Source organism: Mirounga angustirostris, unplaced genomic scaffold (assembly GCF_029215605.1).
Source record: "Mirounga angustirostris isolate CCGP_5_RB_7025 unplaced genomic scaffold, mMirAng1.0.hap1 SCAF_9, whole genome shotgun sequence".
NCBI classification, from domain to species: Eukaryota; Metazoa; Chordata; class Mammalia; order Carnivora; family Phocidae; genus Mirounga; species Mirounga angustirostris.
In genome coordinates this window covers 25,646,167-25,671,799 of record NW_026991717.1, presented here as the reverse complement: position 1 = coordinate 25,671,799, position 25,633 = coordinate 25,646,167, and the positions used below count along the sequence as shown (strand labels likewise).

The following is a 25,633-nucleotide window of genomic DNA, read 5'->3' as shown; positions in this document are numbered from 1 at the left end:
AATATGGTCCATCATGACTGGTTATTTCATTACATTCAGTATGTTCATTATTTCTGGTTAATGTTTTGAAGCTCAGCATATTGCAGTATGTATCAGTATTTCATTTTCTTCCATCTCTTCATGGACATTCAAGGTGTTTCCACTTTTTGGACATTATGAATAATGCTTCCCTGAATATTTGTATACACATTTTTATGTGGACACATGTATTCAAATTTTAGTCAATTACCTGGAATTGGAATTGCTGGGTCATGTGGGAACTCTGTTTATCATTTTTAGTAACTGCCAAACTGTTTTCTAAACAGCTAAACTTTCCCTCTGGCAATGTATGGAAATTCTCATTACTTTTTAATGTTGATAGAAAAATATGTGTAAACATGTTTGTTAAAAAGTTAATGGTAAAGCTAGACAAACTAGAAACAGGATAAATGAGTTCCAAATCATAATTTAAAGTGAACAAAGAATAATCTAACCATTAAAGATCTTCTAAAAAGAAAATATACAAGGGACACCTGGCCGGCTTGGTCGATAGAGCATGCAACTCTTGATCTCAGGGTTGTGAATTTAAACCCCATGTTGGGTATAGAGATTATTTAAAAATAAAATCTTTTTTTTAAAAGAAGAAAATATACAAATTACTAAATCCTTGCATATTTCCAAGGATCAATGAACTGTGTACCATGGTGGCCATGAGTTTGGTGCATCAAATATTCCCCATTCCAAAGACAGGACCTTATTCCCACCTCCTTGCCATGAGATGTGGTCATATAGCATGCTTTGACCACCAAAGTGGGAGCAGAAGTTATGTGTGTCATTGCTGGGCAGAAGATTTAAGCACTGAGGTGGGATTTACCATGGACTCTTGCACCCTGCCACAGAAACCATCCACACTCCAGATGGCACATTCCTGTTGGTCTGGAGACTGAAGCAACCATATAGAGATCCAACCACTTGTAGACATGTGCCATGAGGAAGAAAAAAAAATCTGCTTCTTTAAACCATGACATTCTGAAGTTAGTACCACAGCAAAACCTAATCTATCACGCAAATACAAAAAATTAGTACCAGGATCAGAGACATCAGGAAGAATTTATAATATGTAATATTGACCTAGGTGTCAGGTAGCATGCTTATGGAAAATTATTATTGGGGGCCAAAAAGAACACAATCTATATAACACAGTGACAAAATATCTGCTAAAACCACTGTTTGCAATAACTCAGAAGTCAGATCATAGGCCTAATGAACTTATAACTGGAACAGAAGAGGTTGGAAAATGGAACTAGTCTATGCTAGTTGTTATAGGTTGCAGTTAGTACATTTTTATGAAAAAAAAAAAACTCAGAAAGAAATTGGCCAATTTTCAAGTAGGAGTAAAAGAAAATAAAATCTAAAAGGTCATGGATTTGCAGAGTTGGAAGAGGGAACTTTTTCTCAATTTCAAATGGTAAAAGATAAAACTGATGTGGCCTCTGTTGGGCTCTGCCCTTGGGTTCAAGAAGGCTTCGAAGATTAGGTGACTTCCAAGCTCCATCCTGAAATATGATCAGTGATATTGATAAAAGCAGTGAAAATTGTTCCAGAGAGAAAGGATCATGGACAAAAGAAAATATTTGTGAAGCAACTTGGGGTGTTTGGAGGAAATACAAATAGTATTACATCATGACAGTTTCCAAACTCTCCAAAGCTGAGGATGCCTTTCTTCAAGCTGAGAATCAAAATTGGTGAAAGAAGACTTGTTCCAGGCTCTGTGGATCACATTTTGAAAATCACCTGAATAAGTAGCCAGCCTTCAGGGGCCATATTATCTCTCAGTTACAAACCAAGGGAAAACAGAATCCGATCTAGCGGAAGAGTGATAGAAGAGTTAGAAGGGAGTCACTATAGGTAAACTGACCAAATAAGAGACTCTTTCAACAGTCAAAGCATGAAAGAGTGAGGTCCTGAAATTTACGATGGCTTTGAGGATAGCTTGGAGGGGATGTATTTCAAAGATATTTAGGAGAGAGAGTAAATAGGACTAGACCACTGATTACATGGAGTTTGGGAAAAGGATAGGGAGAGGAGAGATTAGGGTAAAGAATGAGTTCCAGATTTCCAACTCGGGAGACAGGATGAGTACAGGTACTAGCAACCAAGACAGGGAATACAAGGGGCCCCTGGATGGCTCAGTTGATAGAGCATGTGACTCTTGATCTTAGGGTTGTGAGTTCAAAGCCCACATTGGTGTAGAAATTACTTAAAAATAAAATATTTTTCTTCTTTTTTCTTTCTTTTTTCTTTTTTTAAGAAACTGTTTATTTTCTATCATCCTTATTTTCATTTTGTTTGCTTTTGTGTAAGAGCAGCTAAGACCACTCAATGGTTGTTCCTACCCACTGAGTGGCCTAAGCAGTAGGAGCTGACCAGTCTTCAGTGGCAGGCTGAGCACTCCAGTCTTCAGTAGGGAACTGCTGAATAGGCACCTGCACACCTTCAGACCAGTCTGTGACTTCAGGTTGAGTAGCAGTGAACTCGGAGCTGGAGCAGTCCATTCACCCTGAAATTCTTCCTTAATCACAGCCTTTTAAGCAGTGGCCTGCTTTTCCTTTTCAATCTCTTCAGGATCTCTGTAGAAGTAGAGATCAGGCATGACCTCCCAAGGGTGTTCATAGGAAATGGTGCCATGCAAGTGTGGAACTTCATGGGCCCAGCATCCACCACATCAGACCCACTGAGTGAGCGCCCTTGTTGTTGCAAGGGATGGCAATGTCCACATAGCACAGAGGAGAGTCTGTGTTACACAGAGCAATGGTAGGCAAGTTAACATAAGATGCTTCTATGAGAGTCAGCCCTGGGGTCGGTAACCACCAGAAGTGTGGGCTCCCAGAAGGCTGCCTGAATCTGGTTAGTGAAGGTTCCAGGAATGAAGCAGCCAGCAATAGGAGTGGCTCCAGTAACAGCAGCAAACTTAAGCCCGGTTTGCTGACCAGTATTCCTGGATGATAGGACATTGACATCAACTTGGTTTACAATGGCAACAATGGTCCAAACTGCCGGCAAGAGCTTCTCCCAGGTTCTCTGCAGATTTATGATGTAGATACCATCACTTTTCCATTTGTAGATGTACTGTTCCATTTGGAAGTCAAGGTTAGTACCACCTAAGTAGGTTCCTGCTGCAAGGAATTTGAGGATATCCTCCTCCTTCATTTGCAGGATATCAAGGGCCCCAGACATTGTGAAAGTTTCCCTTTAAGTTATGAAGGGAATGCAAAACAACGTTGTATTCATCCCTCCCTGGGTAGTGTGGAAAGAAAAATAAAATCTTAAACAAACAAACAAAAAAAAAAACAATGGGCTGCCTGTGTGGCTCAGTCAGTTAAGTGTCTGTCTTCAGCTCAGGTCATGACCCCGGGGTCCTGGGATGGAGCCCCACATCAGGGCTTCTCCCTCTCCCCACTCCCCAGCCCCCACTTGTGCTCTCTCTCGCTATCTCTCTCTCTCAAATAAATAAATAATCTTTAAAGAATTTTTTTTAATTAAAAATTTTTAAAAAGATAGGAATATAAGATAAGCAAGGATGGCAATCAGGAGCAATGGGATTGAGTTTATTTGCAAACATGCTGAGTTTGGAATATCTGCATGATAGCCAGTTTTAAGTGTCCAGTAGAAATTTAACACACAAGGAAGAAGTTGGGAACTCTAGGAAGATGCCAAATGTGGAACAGTGCTTAAATACCTAAAGAAAATATTTAGCAATACCACCCCACCCCCCACCTTGGGAAAGGCAAACATATCCCCCCTATCAAGAGCCAGCCCCATTCCATTCTTCCTGCCCACAGAAGGGGACCCAGTGTGTTTGTATCAACAGTGGGGCAATGTTTAACTCAAGTAGCAGAAGACAGTCTGTCATCATCTGTGAAGGAGAGAGTGGGAGAAGTTTTCATTATTTCTCCCTTTATTCCTGCCTCAGATCTCTCTTTAGAGAGTAAGTAAACCAGCAGTAAGTAAACAAAGGATGTGTTTGCAGCTCCTGTTAGCCAGGGCTCTATCTCAAGCTTGATTAGATACCGATTGTGAAGAAATCAGCAGGCAAGGCGGGGTGTTTGATGATTTCAAGCTTATCATTGAGATAGACCCCACAGTGACTCCTCTCAGTCAACAGCATGATGAACAAATATCCTTAAGCAATTTCATTCAAATTACCAGTTGCTGAGAAAATAAAACTATACCTCCTAATTTTTATTGGCTCAAGTGAGAATCATTTAATGATTATAGAATGATATGCTCCTAAGAGGTTTCCTGGGAAACAAGCTCTGAGAACTGTGTGCAGGAGTTTCAATGGGAGTGCTCTCAGGAACCACACTGTGAGAGAGAGGGAATCAAGAAGGGGCAGAGGGAGAGAGTGCACCGTGATGCCTCAGTACAGTCCACCTTTGAGGCAAGAGAGCTGGGATTTCGTAGCCACCTATGGACCAGTCACTGGGTGCAAGTAGCCCCCAGGAAGCAGGTATGACTTAGATATGTCAATTTCCCAGTGGCTGTTTATCTGAATAAATGGTCATGGGTATCTTTGGAGAAGAACAGGGCATGTCATTACCATATACCCTTGCCATGATGTCACAGGATCCTTTCTTGTGGGTACCCAGTCTCTCTTCTAGTCAATGGGGTTCAGATTCAAGTTTCTAGAAACACTAGCTGAAATACATAGCTGAAGACAAGCTTTTTTACTGAGTACTTTGCCTCTGAGAATAGATATACTATTTTTAAGAACGTCACAGTTTTGTTTTGTTTTTTTTTGAGCAATCTCAACATAGAGAATGAAAACTGATGACCTCAGGTTCAATACAAGAATTTTTTTTTTTGTATGTTCTAAGCCAAGAAAAAGAAGTTATATATTACATGTGCATGCCTACTAAAGTCTGTGTATGTATGTATATGTGCATATGTGCCAATTTTGCCCTGATGAAAAATAAAGAGTGTTCCTTTATGGCACCCCTGTGGGTGTTTTTAAGATTTTATTTATTTATTTGACAGAGAGAGAGAAAGAGCACAGCAGAGGAGAGGGAGAAGCAGATTCCCGGCTGAGCAAGGAGCCCAATGGAGTACTCAATCCCAGGACCCTGAGATCAAGACCTGAGTCAAAAGCAGACTCTTAATCAACTGAGCCACCCAGGCACCCATATGGCACCCCTGTTGAATTCCAGCTTATTTGTTATACTAAACAAACTTCATTTGCTTCTTGCTCACTTCTTTTCCCCCATCATCATTGTGGACCCCAATTTCTATTTGAGTCAACTTACACCCATGACCATGTGCACAATGTATCACGCAGCAGACATCACCTTTTCTGAGATAGACACCCATAATATTTGCCAGTTTACCCCTTAGGAATTATGACAATAATGCAAGGAAAACCAGAATCGTAGAGGATGAATTACAAATGTAATTTAAATTATGTAATAGGATTACCACATTAAATACCAGAGTCCCGGTTAAATTTGAATTTCAGATCAACTATATAACTATAATCAACTATATAGCTATAAATATAATATATATATATATATATATATAATTAGTATAAGTATGCCCTATGCAATATTTGAGACATACACTAAAAATTATTTGTTTTTTATTAATATAAATTCAAATTTACTGGACACTTTGTATATGTTTGTTTGTTTTGCTAACTCTGACAAGCCTACTATACACAAGCAGTAGACATTACTCCTCCACACTTCCTGCTTTTACTTCTGCCCTTCCATCTTACCTGTCATTGAAATCCACATTGCCTTTCCTCCTTGCAGAGAAGTATTAGGATCATGGAAAATGCTGATGATAACAGACAGGGGGGCACATCTGGCTCTCCCATTTACATCATGGAAAAGTTGGAACCAAACTGCCTTCTCATCTTAAAAAATATGCAAGTTTGTTCAGAAGTTTAAACATTCTTGGCAGAACTCGTCAAACCATCACATATAGATATACAATACCAGGTTTTTTGTGATCCAGTTTCATAGTACATCATAAAAAGAATCATCCCAAAGCTAACGCCTTCACATAATTCAGTTTTTGCTACATTATCCCAAAATGCTAGGACTTAGAATAATTGTTGATGACTGCTCTCATGTCTTTGGATCAACTGGTCAGTTCTGGCATCTGGGCCAGACTCAGTCGAGCTTGGCTGTGCTTCCCTGGGCAGCTGCTATCAGCAGGCTGCTCAGTATAGGAATGGTTGTGCTAGGAAGTGCCATTTGTCTGGGAGCAGGGAGGCTCTTAGCAGAGTGTAGGTGATGGAGACCTCTGTCTTAACATTACCCATTAGACTAGCTCAGGCTTGGCAGGGGTCCAAGAGAGAAGCAGGCAAGGCTCCGTGAGGCCTTAGAGTCAAAATTAACACGCCTTTACTTCCTCTGCATTCTATCAGCCAACACATGTGAAAACCCACACCAGATTCACAGAGGGGGAAAATGGAGTCCATTTCCTGTTTTGAGGAGATGCAAAGTACATGGATACTGGAAGGCCTAGAGAACTGGATTTATTTTTCTAATCAATCTGCCCATCTTTAGATATTTTATTTAAGGGCACCTGGGTGGCTCAGTTGGTTAAGCATCTGACTTTGGCTGAGGTCATGATCCCAGGGTCCTAGGATCAAACCCCACAATAGGCTCCCTGCTCAGCAGGGGGATCTGCTTCCCCTCTCCCTCTGCCCCTGCATGTGTGCACTCTTTCTCTCATTCACTCTCTCTCTCAAATAAATAAATAAAATCTAAAAAATATATAATAAGGGGCGGAGCAAGATGGCGGAGGAGTAGGAGACCTGGATTTCGTCTCCTCTCAGGAATTCAGCTGGATAGGGATCAAACCATTCTGAACACCTACAAACTCAACAGGAGATCGAAGAAAAGAATAGCAACAACTCTCTCATCAGAAAAGCAACCACTTTCTGGAAGGTAGGACGTGTGGAGAAGTGAATCTGAGGCGATATTTGGGAGGAGAGATGGCGGGGGAGGGGCCTCCGTCAGCCGCTTCTGGCAAGTGATAGAACCACGGAGCACAAAATCAGAACTTTTAAAAGTCTGCTCCGCTGAGGGACGTCACGCTGGTGGCTAAGCGGGGGGTGGAACCCTCCAGAACAGTGTGGTCTCAGGACCCTCAGGGTCACAGAAAGAATGGGGCTGCCTAAGTGCGGCAGAGCTCCCAGGTATCGGAGCAGGGAAGCCGGCTGCAGAGGCGGAGCCCAGGCGCGGGCTCTCAGCTCGGGGTTGCCATAAACCGTGATCTGCAGCACAGTCAGGCAACTGCTCCTCCAGCAGGGACCCAACAAGCGGCAGATCCGGGGAGATTCACCTTACTCCCCCGGAAGGAGCCGCGCGGGAGTGCACCGCAGGGATCTGCTGGGTTTGGAGACTCCACCCAGGGTCGGGTGCCAGAGATAGAAACACGCGGTCACAGGCCGGGTGAGCACGGAGTTTGGCCGGAGACCGGGGAGATGGGAGTGACTGACGGCTTTTCTCTGGGGGCTCACTGAGGAGTGGGGCCCCGAGTTTTTGGCTCCTCCGGGGCAGAGATTGGGAGGTCACTATTTTCACTGTCCGCCTCCAAAGCTATACGGAAAGCTTGCAGGGAACAAAAGCTACCGAGAGCAAACCCGAGCAGATTAATTTTTATTTTTGCTGAAAGACACCTTGGTTCTTTCTTTTTTTTTTTTTTAAAGATTTTATTTATTTATTTATTAGAGAGCAAGCGAGAGAGAAACAGCATGAGAGAGGAGAGGGTCAGAGGGAGAAGCAGGCTCCCCGCTGAGCCGGGAGCCCATGTGGAACTCGATCCCAGGACCCTGGGATCATGACCCGAGCCGAAGGCAGTCGCTTAACCAACTGAGCCACCCAGGCGCCCCCCGAGCAGATTACTTAGCCAGGAGGAGGCAAGGGCGGGGCAATTCCGCGTCCGGCAAAGACATTTGGAAACCACAACAACAGGCCCCTCCCCAGAAGATCAGCGAGAACAGCCAGCCAAGACCAAGTTTATCGATCAAAGAGAACGGCAGAACTCCAGCGCTAGGGGAATACTGCACATAGAATTCATGGCTTTTTTACCATGATTCTTTAGTCTTTCAAAGTTAATTTTTCGTAACTGTCTTTTTTCCTTTATTTTTGAATTTTTCTTTTTCCCTTTTTCAACCAACATCTTATCAATCCCTTTTTTTAAAAAACATTTTTATTTTTCATTTTTAGAGTCATATTCTATCCCTTCATAGTAGTTACCTATATTTTTGGCATATATATATAAGTTGTTTTCTCTTTAAAATTTTGAGATAGTTTCTTCTAACAGATAAAATATACTCTAAATCTCTACTATATGGTTTTTTCTACTCCCCTGCCTGATCACATTCTCTCCCTTTTTTTTCTTTTTTCTTCTTTTAAATCTTCCTTCTTTTTTCAAACAACTTCTTATCAATTCCTTTTATAAAATTTTTTATAATTTTCATCTTTACAATCATATTCCATCCCTTCATCATATCAACCCTTATTTTTATACATATATAAGTTTTTCTTTCTTTAAAATTTTGGGAGGCACTTTCTTCTAAAAGGCCAAAATACACCCCAAATCTAGTGTGTGGCACTGATCTATATACCAGCCTGATCATATTTGATCACATTCTGTTTTTTTTTGTTGTTGTTGTTTTGTTTTGTTTGTTTTTGTTTGTTTTTATCTTTATCTTTTTCTTTTTCTTTTTTTTCTTTTTCTTTTTTCTCTCTTTCCGTTTCTTTTTCCACTGCTTCAGGTCTTTTCTGATTTGTTTAGAGTATTTTTCTGGGGAATGGTTACTCTGCTAGCATTTTGTTCTCTCATTAATCTATTCTCCTCTGCACAAAATGACAGGATGGAAAAAATCACCTCAACAAAAACAACAAGAGGCAGTACCAACGGCCAGGGACCTACTCAATATGGATATTAGTATGATGTCAGATATAGAGTTCAGAATCATCACTTTAAAGATACTAGCTGGGCTTGAAAAAAATATGGAAGTTATTAGAGAAACCCTTTCTGGAGAAGTAAAAGAATTAAATCTAACCAAGTAGAAATCAAAAAGGCTATTAATGAGGTGCAATCAAAATGGGGGCGCTAACTGCTAGGATAAATGAGGCAGAAGAGAGAATCAGTGATATAGAAGACCAAATGATGGAAAATCAAGAAGCTGAGAAAAAGAGATAAAGAACTACTGGATCACGAGGGCAGAATTCGAGAGATAAGCGATACCATAAGACAAAACAACATTAGAATAATTGGGATCCCAGAAGAAGAAGAAAGAGAGAGAGGGGCAGAAGGTATAATGGAGCAAATTATAGCAGAGAACTTCCCTAATCTGGGGAAGGAAACAGGCATGAAAATCCAGGAAGAACAGAGAACCCCTCTCAAAATAAATAAAAATAGGTCAACACCCCGACATCGAGTAGTAAAACTTACGGGTCTCAGAGACAAAGAGAAAATCCTGAAAGCAGCTTGGGAAAAGAAATATGTAACCTACAATGGTAGAAACATTAGATTGGCAACAGACCTATCCACAGAGACCTGGCAGGCCAGAAAGGACTGGCAGGATATATTCAGAGCACTACATGAGAAAAATATGCAGCCAAGAATACTCTATCCAGCTGGGCTGTCATTGAAAATTGAAGGAGAGATAAAAAGCTTCCAGGACAAACTAAAACTAAAGGAATTTGCAAACACAAAACCAGCCCTACGAGAAATCTTGAAAGGGGTCCTCTAAGCAAAGAGAGAGCCTAAAAGCAACATAGACCAGAAAGGAACACACATAATATATGGTAACAGTCACCTTACAGGCAATACAATGGAACTAAATTCCTATCTTTCAAGAGTTACCCTGAATGTAAATGGGCTAAATGCCCCAATCAAAAGACACAGGCTATCAGACTGGATTAAAAAATAAGACCCATTGATATGCTGTCTGCAAGAGACTCATATTAGAACCAAAGAAACCCCCAGATTGAAAGTGAGGGGGTGGAAAACCATTTACCATGCTGATGGACACCAAAAGAAAGCTGGGGTGGCAATCCTTATATCAGACAAATTAGATTTTAAACCAAAGACTATAATAAGAGATGAGGAAGGACATTATATCCTACTTAAAGGGTCTATCCACATGTATCATATGATCTCACTGATATGAGGAATTCTTAATTGCAGGAAACAAACTGAGGGTTGCTGGAGTGGGGGGTGGGGTGGGAGGGATGGGGTGACTGGATGATAGACACTGGGGAGGGTATGTGCTCTGGTGAGCGCTGTGAATTGTGCAAGACTGTTGAATCTCAGATCTGTACCTCTGAAACAAATAATGCAATATATGTTAAGAAAAAAAAAAAAGAAGAAGAGGTAGTGGGAGGGGAAGAATGAAGTGAGGGAAATCGGAGGGGTAGACGAACCATGAGAGACAATGGACTCTGAAAAACAAACTGAGGGTTCTAGAGGGGAGGGGGGTGGGAGGATGTGTTAGCCTGGTGGTGGGTATTGAGAGGGCACATTCTGCATGGAGCACTAAGTGTTATGCACAAACAATGAATCATGAAACACTTCATCTAAAACTAATGATGTAATGTATGGGGATTAACATAAGAATAAAAAAAAAGAAAGAAAAAGGAAAAAAAGGGTCTATCCAACAAGAAGATCTAACAATTGTAAATATCTATGCCCCTAACATGGGAGCAGCCAATTATATAAGGCAACTAATAACAAAAGCAAAGAAACACATCGACAACAATACAATAATAGTGGGGGACTTTAACACCTCCCTCACTGAAATGGACAGATCATCTAAGCAAAAGATCAACAAGGAAATAAAGACTTTAAATAATACACTGGACCAAATGGACTTCACAGACATATTCAGAACATTCCATCCCAAAGCAATGCAATACACATTCTTCTCTAGTCCCCATGGAACATTCTCCAGAATCGTTCACATCCTAGGTCATAAATCGGGTCTCAACCGGTATCAAAAGATTGGGATCATTCCCTGTCTATTTTCAGACCACAATGCTTTGAAACTAGAACTAAATCACAAGGGGAAAGTCGGAAAGAACTCAAATACATGCAGGCTAAAGAGCATCCTACTGAAGAATGAATGGGTCAATCAGGAAATTAAAGAAGAATTAAAAAAATTCATGGAAACCAATGAAAATGAAAACACAACTATTCAAAATCTTTGGGATGCAGCAAAAGCAGTCCTAAGAGGAAAGTATATAGCAATACAAGCCTTTCTCAAGAAACAAGAAAGGTCTCAAGTACACAACCTAACTCTACACCTAAAGGAGCTGGAGAAAGAACAGCAAATAAAGCCTAAACCCAGCAGGAGAAGAGAAATCATAAAGATCAGAGCAGAAATCAATGAAATAGAAACTAAAAGAACAGTAGAAGAGGAGAGATCACAACCAACACCAAAGAAATACAAACAATTATAAGAACATATTATGAGCAACTCTATGCCAGCAAATCAGATAACCTGGAAGAGATGGATGCATTCCTAGAGATGATTCAACTACCAAAACTGAAACAGGAAGAAATAGAAAAGCTGAACAGACCTATAACCACTAAGGAAATTGAAGCAGTCATCAAAAATCTCCCAAAAAACAAAAGCCCAGGGCCAGATGGCTTCCCAGGGGAATTCTACCAAACATTTCAAGAAGAATTAATACCAATTCTTCTGAAATTGTTCCAAAAAATAGAAATGGAAGGAAAACTTCCAAACTCATTTTATGAGGCCAGCATTACCTTGATCCCAAAACCAGAAAAAGACCCCATCAAAAAGGAGAATTACAGACCAATATCCCTGATGAACATGGATGCAAAAATTCTCACCAAAATACTAGCCAATAGGATCCAACAGTACATTAAAAGGATTATTCACCACGACCAAGTGGGATTTATCCCTGGGCTGCAAGGTTGGTTCAACATCCACAAATCAATCAACGTGATACAATACATTAACAAAAGAAAGAACAAGAATCATATGATCCTCTCAAGAGATGCAGAAAAAGCTTTTGACAAAGTACAGCATCCTTTCTTGATCAAAACTCTTCAGAGTATAGGGATAGAGGGTACATACCTCAATATCATAAAAGCCATCTATGAAAAACCTGCAGCGAATATCATTCTCAATGGGTAAAAACTGAGAGCTTTCCCCCTAAGGTCAGGAACGCGGCAGGGATGTCCACTATCACCACTGATATTCAACATAGTATTGGAAGTCCTAGCCACAGCAATCAGACAACAAAACGAAATAAAAGGCATCCAAATCAGCAAAGAAGAAGTCAAACTCTCACTCTTTGCAGATGATATGATACTTTATGTGGAAAACCCCAAAGACTCCACCCCAAAACTGCTAGAACTCATACAGGAATTCAGTCAAGTGGCAGGATATAAAATCAATGCACAGAAATCAGTTGCATTCCTATACACCACCACCAAGACAGAAGAAAGAGAAATTAAGCAGTCGATCCCATTTACAATTGCACCCAAATCCATAAGATACGTAGGAATAAATCTAACCAAAGAGACAAAGGATCTTTACTCAGAAAACTATGAAATACTCATGAAAGAAATTGAGGAAGACACAAAGAAATGGAAAAACGTTCCATGCTCATGGATTGGAAGAACAAATATTGTGAAGATGTCAATGCTACCTAGAGCAATCTACACATTCAATGCAATCCCCATCAAAATACCATCCACTTTTTTCAAAGAAATGGAACAAATAATCCTAAAATTTGTATGGAACCAAAAAAGACCCCGAATAGCCAGAAGAATGTTGAGAAAGAAAAGCAAAGCCGGCGGCATCACAATTCCGGACTTCCAGCTCTATTACAAAGCTGTCATCATCAAGACAGCATGGTACTGGCACAAAAACAGACACATAGATCAATGGAACAGAATAGAGAGCCCAGAAATGGACCCTCAACTCTATGGTCAACTCATCTTTTATAAAGCAGGAAAGAATGTCCAATGGAAAAAAGACAGTCTCTTCAACAAATGGTGTTGGAAAAATTGGATAGCCACATGCAGAAGACTGAAACTGGACCATTTCCTTACACCACACACAAAAATAGACTCCAAATGGTTGAAAGACCTCAATGTGAGACAGGAGTGCATCCAAATCCTAAAGGAGAACACAGGCAGCAACCTCTTGGACCTCAGCCAAAGCAACTTCTTCCTAGACCCATCCCCAAAGGCAAGGGAAGCAAGGGCAAAAATGAAGTCTTGGGACTTCATCAAGATAAAAAGCTTTTGCACAGCAAATGAAACAGTCAACAAAACCAAAAGACAACCGACAGATTTGGAGAAGATATTTGCAAATGACATATCAGATAAAGGGCTAGTATCCAAAATCTAGAAAGAACTCATCAAACTCAACACCCAAAGAACAAAGAATCCAATCAAGAAATGGGCAGAAGACATGAACAGACATTTTTCCAAAGAAGACATCCAAATGGCCAACAGACACATGAAAAAGTGCTCAATATCACTCAGCATCAGGGAAATCCAAATCAAAACCTCCATGAGATACCACCTCACACCAGTCAGAATGGCTAAAATTAACAAGTCAGGAAATGACAGATGTTGGTGGGGATGCGGAGAAAGGGGAACCCTCCTCCACTTTTCGTGGGAATGCAAGCTGGTGCAGCCACTCTGGAAAACAATATGGAGGTTCCTCAAAAAGTTGAAAATAGAACTACCATATGATCCAGCAATTGCACTACTGGGTATTTACCCCAAAGATACAAAAGTAGGGATCCGAAAGGGTACGTGCACCCCAATATTTATAGCAGCAATGTCCACAATAGCCAAACTGTGGAAAGAGCCAAGGTGTCCATCGACAGATGAATGGATAAAGAAGAAGTGGTATATATATATATATATATGTATATATATATATATATATATATATATATACACAATGGAATATTATGCAGCCATCAAAAGGAATGAGATCTTGCCATTTGCAACGATGTGGATGGAACTGGAGGGTATTATGTTGAGTGAAATAAGTCAAACAGAGAAAGACATGTATCATATGATCTCACTGATATGAGGAATTCTTAATCACAGGAAACAATCTGAGGGTTGCTGGAGTGGGGCGTGGGGTGGGAGGGATGGGGTGACTGGGTGATCGACACTGGGGAGGGTATGTGCTCTGGTGAGCGCTGTGAATTGTGCAAGACTGTTGAATCTGAGATCTGTGCCTCTGAAACAAATAATGCAATATATGTAAGAAAAAAAAAAAGAAGAAGAAGAAGGTAGCAGGAGGGGAAGAATGAAGCGGGGGAAATCAGAGGTGTAGACGAACCATGAGAGACGATGGACTCTGAAAAACTGAGGGTTCTAGAGGGGAGGGGGTGGGAGGATGGGTTAGCCTGGTGGTGGGTATTGAGGAGGGCACATTCTGCATGGAGCACTGGGTGTTATGCACAAACAATGAATCATGGAACACTACATCTAAAACTAATGATGTAATGTATGGGGATTAACATAAGAATAAATAAATAAATAAATATATATATATAATAAAAATAAATAAATAAATAAATACATTACTTAATGTGTAGACATTTTGTGAGGTAGAAATAAGCTTTCTCAGGGGAAAAAAGCCATGGATTGACTTACCTGGTACCTGGTCCAGAATAGTTACCTGTCATTGTCACTTCAACATCAGAACAACCTCCTATGCAAAACTAAACCACTCCAAACCACCTTTGTTAACTAGGTGATCCTTCATGGCTTCCTGCACTTCAGAGCTTGTGTGTTTATTAATAATGAAGCTGAAAGACAAAGTTCTTCCTTCACACCCACCACCATATTCAACTGAACATCTACCAAAGGGGCTACTATTGTGTTTACATTGTGCTTTCATCAGGAAAAATGGAGAAGCATGTCACTAGCTGTACTTGTGATTTGGTGGTACTTCAGTACATTCTTTGCTTCATAATCACCCTGCATTTCAAAGGAACCATATCAACACTATTTTTCATGAGTATGGCCTGAAGTTCAGCTTTATTGCAAGCCATCAAAGTACTAGTGTGTAATATTTAGATGTATAATATTAAACATCTGATACTATTGCCTTTATATTCCATATTTTTCTCTAATTTTTTGTTGTTTTAACCCAATTCTTCATTTCCTATGTGAAACCACTTAAATTTTGGAATGTGTCCTTCCTTCCCTAGCCAGTATATCTCTGCAAATAACACACCAGTGGTTTTGTTCTCTCAGCTTCAACTACAGCTATAAAAGCAAATTCAGGTTGTACAACATTATGAAGTGAATTTTACTCTTTAAAACGGCTACTTTTATGTTAGGTGAATTTCAGCTCGATTTAAAAAAAAAACTTAGAAAGAAACCACAGATTCAGTACACAAGAAAGAGTACTTCTAATTAATATGAGAACAGACTCATTTGTTCTTCATTGTCTCCAACCATTTCCATTTCCATTTAAAAAATAACCCAATAATACTTGTTTCACTGTCAGCAAATTAGGATTAAAAATAAATAATACAAATTTCACTGAGTTACATTGACACTGGCTTGATTTTAAATTGCAATGATTGTGGCTAAGGTTTTGGTGGATTCAAGATGGCAGTGTAAGAGTCAGCTGCTCAGCTCTCCAGGACCCTGAAGATACAGGAGTACCTGATCTTGAAGGTGCCCTACAAAATACTGAATAAACACCTTTGGGCTGCTCAAAAACACATCGACCTGGAGATGAGCCACATCCCTATGGTGGTAGCCTAGCTGGAGAAGACCTTGAGCAGCTGCCCCACCGGGGACTCCATGGTCAGCCTTCTGGATGGCGCAGGGGAGAAGCTTAGCGTCCTCAAGAGGAAGGTGGTGGAGTCCATCCAGGTGGAGGACTAGAGCACCAAGCTATGCAAGCGCAGAATCGAGCAACTCAAGGAGTAGCAGCAGCCAGCTCGCAGCCCCCAGCTTGTGGAAGAGGAAGCGCATGGACCGCATAATGGTGGAGCATCTGTTGCGCTGAGGCTTAGAAGGCTGTGGTGAAGCTGGTACGCCAGAGTGGCATGAAGAGCTGCCTGGAGTTCAGCCTAAATATTCAGGAGTTCACTGAACTCATCTGGCTGAACTAGAGACTGGACGCCATGAGATGTGCGAGAGAGCGCTTTGATCAGGCTGAAGGGAGCCAGCTGGCCAAGGTGCACCAGGTCATGGGCATGCTCGCCTTCCCGCCAGACACGTACATATGGCCCTACAGGGACCTGCTGGACCCAGCCAGGTGGCAGATGCTGAGCCAACAGGTCCGACACAACTACTGGCTATACCAGCTGGGGACAACTCTGTGTTCACCCTCACTCTGTAGGCCGGCCTCTCGGTGATAAAGACACCACAGGGCTCCAAGGAGGACAGCAGCTCCAAGAGCCCTGATTGGCCTGTGTGCAGCCACTCCCCGAACTAGTATTGCAGCCCCTGCCCATGGCCCACTGCACCAATTCCTGTCTGCTTGGCAAGATTTCGGGGGACTCGATGATCCAGAACAACCCACCCCTGAGGCTGCCCAACCACTACAGCTACGGCTACAACCCTCTTGCCATCTGTCAAGATGACAAAGCCATTTGTCCTAGCACCGAAGAAGTGTTTCACTTCTCACAAGCCCAAAGGTGTACATTGTGTAGGTGGAGCCGCCCTGCATGCCCCAGCCCTTGTACCCCAGCCCTTGCACCCCAGCCCCTGCGCCCCAGCCCTTGCACCCCAGCCCCTGTGCCCCGGCCTGCCTGCACTTCTGTTTCTGGCGACCAAAGATCAGTGAGTGAGAATAGGTACTCCTAGGAAGAGAGGAATCGAATGGGGCACATCTGTGCTTGGGGACAGTGTTTGCGCTGATAGGATTCTGCTGCTACTCCTTGCGCTGATAGGACTCCCGTGAGCTACTTGACGCTTTCCCTTTCAGAGAGACTTTCCTGCCCAGGGAGCTTTAGCCACTTTGGAAACAGGAGTCCGTTATTTCCCACGCCCTCGACGCTGGTGTCCTCCCTCCGTTGGTTCCTTCCTCCCGCCACCCAGGAGCGGGGATGGGTGGCGCCACAGCCTGACTAGCTTTCAGTGGTGGGGGCACCCCGCAGAGCTAAGGTCTCAGGACCCTGAGCGTGGGGCTGGCTTAGGGTGTGCTAGGTTCAACGTAAGGTCTTTCCTGCTACCTTATTTCCTGCTTGAGAATGTATTCACGTGGAAATCCACTGGACGGAGTTCTGCAGAGGCCCTTGGCTCCACAACAGTAGATCAAATGCTGCTCCCTACAGAAACTAGAAGTTCAGTTGAAGTAACCAGAGATGACTTTTCAAATCAAATGAATCATTGTAGTTTACACAAAAACGCACTGTAGAGGACTGTATTTAGCGCTCATTTTTGCATGTTGATGTTGATTAGCTAATAAACTGTAAATGTAAAACATGTTAATTAAAGGGTTTTCTATTACCTTTTATAAATGTTGTATTGTTAATTACCATACATTACATCATTAGTTTTTGATGTAGTGTTCCATGATTCATTGTTTGTGCATAACACCCAGTACTCCATGCAAAATGTGCCCTCTTTAATACCCCTCACCAGGCTAACCCATCCTCCCACCCCCCTCCCATCTAGAACCCTCTGTTTTTCAGAGTCCATCCTCTCTCATGGTTCATCTCCCCCTCCGATTTCCCCCCCTTCATTCTTCCCCTCCTATTTTCTTTATTTTTTCTCTTAACATATATTGGATTATTTGTTTCAGAAGTACAGATCTGAGATTCAACAGTCTTGCACAATTCACAGCACTCACCATAGCACATAACCTCCCCAATGGCTATCACCCATCCACCCCATTCCTCCCACCCCACCCCCCACGCCAGCAAACCTCAGTTTGTTTCCTGAGATTAAGAATTCCTCATATCAGTGAGGGCATGTGATACATGTCTTTCTCTGATTGACTTACTTCGCTTAGCATAACACCATCCAGTTCCATCCACGTCATTGAAAATGGCAAGATCTCATTCCTTTTGATGGCTGCATAATATTCCATTGTGTGTGTATATATATATATATATATATATATATATATATATATATGACACATCTTCTTTATCCATTCTTCTGTCGATGGACATCTTGGCTCTTTCCACAGTTTGGCTATTGTGGACATTGCTGCTATAAACATCGGGGTGCACATACCCCATCGGATTCCTACATTTGTATCTTTGGGGTAAATACCCAGTAGTGCAATTGCTGGATCATATGGCAGCTCTATTTTCAACTTTTTGAGGAACCTCCATACAGTTTTCCAGAGTGCCTGCACCAGCTTGCATTCCCACCAACAGTGTAGGAGGGTTCCCCTTTCTCCTCATCCCCACCAACATCTGTCATTTCCTGACTTGTTAATTTTAGCCATTCTGACTAGTGTGAGGTGGTTTCTCATTAAGGTTTTGATTTGGATTTCCCTGATGCCAAGCGATGTTGAGCAATTTTTCACGTGTCTTTTGGCCATTTGGATGTCTTCTTTGGAGAAATGTCTGTTCATGTCTTCTGCCCATTTCATGATTGGATCATTTGTTCTTTGGGTGTTGAGTTTGATAAGTTCTTTCTAGATTTTGGAGACTAGCCCTTTATCTGATATGTCATTTGCAAATATCTTCTCCCATTCTGTCGGTTGTCTTTTGGTTTTGTTGACTGTTTCTTTTGCTGTGCAAAAGCTTTTTATCTTGATGAAGTCCCAATAGTTCATTTTTGCCCTTGCTTCCCTTGCCTTTGGCGATATTTCTAGGAAGAAGTTGCTGTGGCTGAGGTCCAAGAGGTTGCTAGCTGTGTTCTCCTTTAGGATTTTGATGGACTCCTGTCTCACATTGAGGTCTTTCAACCATTTGGAGTCTATTTTTGTGTGTGATGTAAGGAAATGGTCCAGTGTCATTCTTCTGCATGTGGTTGTCCAATTTTTCCAACACCATTTGTTGAAGAGACTGTCTTTTTCCATTGGACATTCTTTCCTGCTTTGTCAAAGATTAGTTGACCATAGAGTTGAGGGTCCATTTCTGGGCTCTCTATTCTGTTCCATTGATCTATGTGTCTGTTTTTGTGCCAGTACCATACTGTCTTGATGATGACAGCTTTGGTAATAGAGCTGGAAGTCCAGAATTGTGATGCCGCCAACTTTGCTTTTCTTTCTCAACATTCTTCTGGCTATTCGGGGTCTTTTCTGGTTCCATACAAATTTTAGGATTATTTGTTCTATTTCTTTGAAAAACATGGATGGTATTTTGATGGGGATCGCAATGAATGTGTAGATTGCTCTAGTTAGCATTGACATCTTCACAATATTTGTTCTTCCAATCCATGAGCATGGAACGTTTTTCCATTTCTTTGTGTCTTCCTCAACTTCTTTCATAAGTATTTTATAGTTTTCTGAGTACAGATCCTTTGCCTCTTTGGTTAGATTTATTCCTAGGTATCTTATGGTTTTGGGTGCAATTGTAAATGGGATCGACTCCTTAATTTCTCTTTCTTCTGTCTTGTTGTTGGTGTATAGGAATGCCACTGATTTCTGTGCATTGATTTTATATCCTGCCACTTAACTGAATTCCTGTATGAGTTCTAGCAGTTTTGGGGTGGAGTCTTTGGGGTTTTCCACATAAAGTATCATATCATCTGCAAAGAGTGAGAGTTTGACTTCTTCTTTGCTGATTTGGATGCCTTTTATTTCTTTTTGTTGTCTGATTGCTGTGGCTATGACTTCTAATACGAGGTTGAATAGCAGTGGTGATAGTGGACATCCTGCCTCTTTCCTGACCTTAGGGGGAAAGCTCTCAGTTTTTCCTCATTGAGAATGATATTCGCTGCAGGTTTTTCACAGATGGCTTTTATGATATTGAGGTATGTACGCTCGATCCCTAGACTCTGAAGAGTTTTGATCAAGAAAGGATGCTGTACTTAGTCAAATGCTTTTTCTGCATCTCTTGAGAGGATCATATGACTCTTGTTCTTTCTTTTGTTAATGTATTGTATCATGTTGATTGATTTGCGGATGTTGAACCAACCTTGCAGCCCAGGGATAAATCCCATTTGGTTGTGGAGAATATCCTTTTAATGTACTGCTGGATCCTATTGGCTAGTATTTTGGTGAGAATTTTTAAATCCATGTTTATCAAGGACATTGGTCTGTAATTGTCCTTTATGACGGGGTCTTTGGTTTGGGGATCAAGGTGATGGTGGCCTCATAAAACAAGGTTGGAAATTTTCCTTCCATTTCTATTTTTTGGAACAGTTTCAGAAGAATAGCTATTAATTCTTCTTTAAATATTTGGTAGAATTCCCCTAGGAAGGCATCTTGCCCTGGGCTTTTGTTTGTTGGGAGATTTTGATGACTGCTTCAATTTCCTTAGTGGATTTCGGTCTGTTCAGGTTTTCTATTTCTTCCTGGTTCAGTTTTAGTACTTGATACATCTCTAGGAATGCATCCATTTCTTCCAGGTTATCTAATTTGCGAACATAGAGTTGCTCATAATATGTTAAAATAATTGTTTGTATTTCTTTGGTGTTGGTTGTGATCTCACCTCTTTCATTCATGATTTTGTTGATTTGGGTCATTTCTCTTTTCTTTTTGATAAGTCTGGCCCAGGGTTTATCAATCTTGCTATTTCTTTCAAAGAACCAGCTCCTAGTTTCATTGATCTATTCTACTGTTCTTTTGGTTCTTTTGATTTTTGCTCTGATCTTTATTATTTCTCTTCTCCTGCTGGGTTTAGGCTTTATTTGCTATTTTTTCTCTAGCTCCTTTAGGTGTAGGGTTAGGTTGTGTACTTGAGACCTTTCTTGTTTCTTGAGGAAGGCTTGTATCACTATATACTTTCCTCTTAGGACTGCCTTTGCTGCATCCCAAAGATTTTGAATAGTTGTGTTTTCATTTTCATTGGTTTCCATGTATTTTTTTAATTCTTCTTTAATTTCCTGGTTGACCCATTCATTCTTCAGTAGGATGCTCTTTAGCCTCCATGTATTTGAGTTCTTTCCGACTTTCCTCTTGTGATTGAGTTCTAGTTTCAAAGCATTGTGGTCTGAACATAGGCAGGGAATGATTCCAATCTTTTGGTACCGGTTGAGACCTGATTTATGACCTAGGATGTGATCTATTCTGGAGAATGTTCCATGGGCACTAGAGAAGAATGTGTATTCTGTTGCTTTGGAATGGAATGTTCTGGATATATCTGTGAAGTCCATTTGGTCCAGCGCATCATTTAAAGTCTTTATTTCCTTATTGATCTTTTGCTTAGACGATCTGTCCATTTCAGTGAGGGAGGTGTTAAAGTCCCCACTATTACTGTATTGTTATCGATGTGTTTCTTTGCTTTTGTTATTAATTGCCTCATATAATTGGTCACTCCCATGTTAGGGGCATAGATATTTACAATTGTTAGATCTTTTTGTTGACTAGACACTTTCAGTACGATATAGTGTCCTTCCTCATCTCTTATTACAGTCTTTGGTTTAAAATCTAATTTGTCTGATATAAGGATTGCCACCCCAGCTTTCTTTTGGCATCCATTAGCATGGTAAATGGTTTTCCACCCCCTCACTTTCAGTCAGGGGGTGTCTTTGGGTCTAAAATGAGTCTCTTGCAGACAGCATATCGATGGGTCTTGTTTTTTTACCCAATCTGATAGCCTGTGTCTTTTGATTGGGGCATTTAGCCCATTTACATTCAGGGTAACTCTTGAAAGATAGGAATTTAGTTCCATTGTATTGCCTGTAAGGTGACTGTTACCATATATTGTGTGTGTTCCTTTCTGGTCTATGTTGCTTTTAGGCTCTCTCTTTGCTTAGAGGACCCCTTTCAAGATTTCTTATAGGGCTGGTTTTGTGTTTGCAAATTCCTTTAGTTTTTGTTTGTCCTGGAAGCTTTTTATCTCTCCTTCAATTTTCAAGGACAGCCTAGCTGGATAGAGTATTCTTGGCTGCATATTTTTCTCATGTAGTGCTCTGAATATATCCTGCCAGTCCTTTCTGGCCTGCCAGGTCTCTGTGGATAGGTCTGTTGCCAATCTAATGTTTCTACCATTGTAGGTTACATATCTCTTCTCCCGAGCTGCTTTCAGGATTTTCTCTTTGTCTCTGAGACTCGTAAGTTTTACTATTAGATGTTGGGGTGTTGACCTATTTTTATTGATTTTGAGAGGGGTTCTCTGTGCTTCCTGGATTTTGATGCCTGTTTCCTTCCCCCAATTAGGGAAGTTCTCTGCTATAATTTGCTCCAATATACCTTCTGCCCCTCTCTCTCTTTTTTCTTCTTCTGGGATCCCAATTATTCTAATGTTGCTTCATTTTTTTTTAAGATTTTATTTATTTATTTGACAGAGAGAGACACAGCGAGAGAGGGAATACAAACAGGGGGAATAGGAGAGGGAGAAGCAGGCTTCCCGCGGAGCGGGGAGCCTGATGCGGGGCTCGATCCCAGGACCCTGGGATCATGACCTGAGCCAAAGGCAGACGGTTAATGACTGAGCCACCCAGGCGACCCTAATGTTGTTTCATCTTATGATATCGCTTATCTCTGGAATTCTGCCCTGGTGATCCAGTAGTTGTTTATCTCCCTTTTTCTCAGCTTCATTATTTTCCATAATTTGGTCTTCTATATCACTGATTTTCTCTTCTGCCTCATTTATCCTAGCAGTTGGTGTCCCCATTTTTTATTGCACGTCATTAATAGCCTTTTTTATTTCAACTTGGTTAGATTTTAGTTCTTTTATATCTCCAGAAAGGGTTTCTCTAATAACTTCCATGCTTTTTTCAAGCCCAGCTATTATCTTAAAAGTCATGATTCTGAACTCTAGATCCAACATATTGAGTAGGTCCCTGACAGTCGGTACTACCTCTTGTTCTTCTTGTTGAGGTGGTTTTTTCCGTCTTGTCATTTTCCCAGAGGAGAAGAGGTGAATGAAAGAACAAAACATTAACAGGGTAACAACTTCCCCAGAAAATATACTCTAAATAAATCAAAAAAGACCTGAAGCCAGGGGAAAAGAAAGGGAAAGAAAGAAAAAAGAAAGAAAAAAAAAGAAAGAAAGAGAAAGTTAAAAACAAACAAAAACAGAACAAAACAAAAGAAACAGAATATGATCAGATATGATCAGGCTGGTGCATAGATCAGTATCACACACTAGATTTTGGGTGTATTTTGGTCTGTTAGAAGAAAGTGCCTCCCAAAATTTTAAAGAAAGAAAAACTTATATATGTACAAAAATAAGGGTTGATATGATGAAGGGATGGAATATGACTGTGAAGATGAAAATTATAATAAATTTTATAAAAGGAATTGATAAGGAGTTGTTTGAAAAAAGAAAGGAGAGGATTTAAAAAAAAAAAGGGAGAGAATGTGATCAGGCAGGAGACTAGAACAAAGCCATACACTAGAGATTTAGGGTATATTGTGATCTGTTAGTAGAAACTGTATCTCCAAATTTTAAAGAGAGAACAACTTATATATATATACCAAAAATAAGGGTAACTACTATGAAGGGATAGAATATGACTCTAAAAATGAAAAATGAAAATGTTTTTTTTAAAAAAGGATTGATAAGATGTTGGTTGTAAAAGGGAAAAAGAAAAATTAAAAAAAAAAAGACAGTTAAAAAAATTAACTTTGAAAGACTAAAGAATCATGGTAAAAAAGCCATGAATTCTATGTGCAGTATTCCCCTAGCGCTGGAGTTCTGCCGTTCTCATTAATAGGTAAACTTGGTCTTGGCTCGCTGTTCTTGCTGATCTTCTGGGGAAGGGGCCTGTTGCTGTGGTTCCCAAATGTCTTTGCCAGAGGTGGAATTGCCCCACCCTTGCCGGTCAGGGCTAAGTAATCTGCTCAGGTTTGCTCTCGGTAGCTTTTGTTCCCTGCAAGCTTTCAGTACAGCTTTGGAGGCTGAGAGTGAAAATGGGGGCCTCCCAATCTCCGTCCCGGAGGAGCCGAGAACTCGGGGCCCCACTCCTCAGTGAGCCCCCAGAGAAAGGCAGTCAGTCACTCCCCTCTCCCCGGTCTCCGGCCACATTCCGTGTTCACCCAGCCTGTGACCGAGCATTTCTATCCCTGGTGCACGACCCTGTGTGGAGTCTCCAAACCCAGCAGATCCCTGTGGTGTGATCCTGCACTGCTCCTCCCAGGGGAGGAAGGGGAGTTACCCTGGATCTGCCTCTTTTTGGGTCCCTGCTGAGGAGCAGTGGCCCGACTGCCACAGATCACAGTTTATGGCAACCCTGAGCTGAGAGCCCATGCCTTGGCTCCGTCTCTGCAGCCAGCTTCCCCGCTCCAATACCTGGGAGCTCTGCTGCACTTAGGCAGCCCCGTTCTTTCTGTGACCCCGAGGGTCCTGAGACCACACTGTCCTGGAGAGGGATCCACCCCCCGCTTAGCCACTATATCCACGTCCCTCAGCGGAGCCAACTTCTAAAAGTTCTGATTTTGTGCTCCGTGGCTCTATCACTTGCCAGAAGCGGCTGACGGAGGCCCCTCCCCCGCCGTCTATACTCCCGAATATTGCCTCCGATTCACTTCTCTGCTCGTCCTACCTTCCACAAAGTGGTGGCTTTTCTGTTCAGAGAGTTGTTGCTATTTTCTTCAATCTCCTGTTGAGTTTGTAGGTGTTCAGAATGGTTTGATCCCTATCCAGCTGAATTCCTCAGACCAGAGGAAATCCAGGACTCCTACTCCTCCGCCATCTTGCTCCACCCCCAGGGTTTTCTATTTCTTAAAAAAATAAATCATAATAACTGTTTAAAAAAAAAAAGATGTTATGGATGAAATGCTTCCATTTTCTCAGTTGTGTAAGCATGAATTGTAGTTGAAAAATCACCCTTAATATTTGCACATTGTAATGTGGTCCCCATGCACATGGCTAGTCTGCAGCTTACACTGCAAGCAACTCAGCCCCAACTCCTGAACTGGTCTGTATTTACTCACCAAGACAAACTCCTAATGACACATAGGGTTGTTGGGTGTCAAGGTTCTATACAATTTTCTAAATATATATCCTCCATTTCCACACTTATAACCTTACTTGGAGTAACAAAGAGTTAACAGACTTTGAGTAGAACTTGACAGATGGGGTTTTGAAACTCTGATTTAAATAAACTCCTTTGTAAATAACTTAGTAGGTCCCTTTGTTGCAGGAATTCTCAGTCTTTAACATATTAACAAACATTGGGAATTTGCAAGAGAAAAATAGAGCATGCAGCATCTTTCACATTTCAGCATCTCTTACATTTATTCAACCTCAGAATTTTATTTTTCACTGAACATCTCACACTACTAAGTCTTCTGTGCAACAGACATTGGGAGGTTCAACACAGACATGGAGTCCAGAAGTCCCTGCTCACTGCTGCTCTCTCCAGGCAAGCCAACTTTGTTCCAAAAGGTAGAAACAAGCTACTGCCCCTGAGTTTCTCAAAATTGATTAGAAGTTTGTCTGACTTTCATTTTTGTGTTCAACCCAGCCAGTCATGTATACAGACACTGCTGGTTTCTCCATTTGTGAGTAAGATGGATTTTTTTCTCGTTGCTTGAATTATATATGCCTTCCTTGGTGAACCCAACAAAGTAACACACCTTAATTTTCTC

At 41.3% G+C, this 25,633-nt stretch overlaps 2 pseudogenes; one reads left to right on the top strand and one right to left on the bottom strand.

Moving 5' to 3' along the window:
- Positions 1–1,620: 1,620 nt before the first annotated feature.
- LOC123862283 (small ribosomal subunit protein uS2B-like) lies at positions 1,621–3,353 on the bottom strand (annotated as a pseudogene).
- Positions 3,354–15,627: 12,274 nt separating this feature from the next.
- On the top strand, positions 15,628–16,836 carry LOC123842391 (E3 ubiquitin-protein transferase MAEA-like; annotated as a pseudogene).
- The last annotated feature ends 8,797 nt before the right edge of the window (positions 16,837–25,633 follow it).